Source organism: Tachyglossus aculeatus, chromosome 15, assembly GCF_015852505.1.
Source record: "Tachyglossus aculeatus isolate mTacAcu1 chromosome 15, mTacAcu1.pri, whole genome shotgun sequence".
Taxonomy (NCBI): domain Eukaryota; kingdom Metazoa; phylum Chordata; class Mammalia; order Monotremata; family Tachyglossidae; genus Tachyglossus; species Tachyglossus aculeatus.
This window is the reverse complement of record NC_052080.1, coordinates 3304364-3305284: the sequence shown is the minus strand read 5'-3', so window position 1 is coordinate 3305284 and position 921 is coordinate 3304364. Positions and strand designations below refer to the sequence as shown.

The 921-nt window shown below is 47.0% G+C and overlaps 1 non-coding gene across 1 annotated transcript; it reads right to left on the bottom strand.

The window, feature by feature from the left end:
• Nucleotides 1–314: 314 nt before the first annotated feature.
• Nucleotides 315–385, bottom strand: TRNAG-CCC. The gene has a single exon. It is a non-coding gene; the product is annotated as a tRNA-Gly (tRNA).
• Nucleotides 386–921: the final 536 nt, after the last annotated feature.

The window sequence follows — 921 nt, the reverse complement described above, 5'->3', positions numbered from 1 at the left end:
CCTGGCTAAGAGGTCTGGACCGGAGAAAAATCTTTGGTACATGATCAATCAATCAATCAATCATATTTATTGAGCACTTACTGTTTTCCTCTCGCCAGGGAAAGCACAGCATAGAGCCATTTTCTTCATGAGTCAGAGCTTGGAAAGCCATGAATGCCCTGGCTAAGAGATCATCACCATCATCATCAATCGTATTTATTGAGCGCTTACTGTGTGCAGAGCACTGTACTAAGCTCTTGGGAAGTACAAATTGGCAACATGTAGAGACAGTCCCTACCCAACAGCGGGCTCACAGTCTAAAAGAAAAATTCATCTGCATTGGCCGGGAATTGAACCCAGGTCTCCCGCGTGGGAGGTGAGAATTCTACCACTGAACCACCAATGCCTGGACTGGAGAAAAATCTTTGGTACATGATCAATCAATCAATCAATCGTATTTATTGAGCACTTACTGTGTGCAGAGCACTGTACTAAGCGCTTGGGAAGTACAAGTTGGCAACATATAGAGACAGTCCCTACCCAACAGTGGGCTCACAGTCTAAAAAAGAAGGAAAGTTTCCTATCCTTGGCCAATATTTAGGAAAAAAAGAGGTGGGATGGAGGAGACAAAGAGAGAGCCAGTGGAAAGGGGGCATGTGAAGAGAGATAATAATAATAATGACAGTGGTATTTAAGTGCTTACTATATGCCAGGCACTGTACTAAGCTCTGAGGTGGACACAAGCAAATCGGATTGGACACGCGGGGCTCACGGTCTCAATCCCCAACTTCCAGATGAGGGAACTGAGGCCCAGAGAAGTGAAGCGACTTGCCCAAGATCACTCAGCAGACATGTGGCAGAGTCAGGACTAGAACCCAGGTCCTCCTGACTCTCAGGACCGTGCCCTACCCACTAGGCCACGCTGCTTCCCCTGAGGTCTTC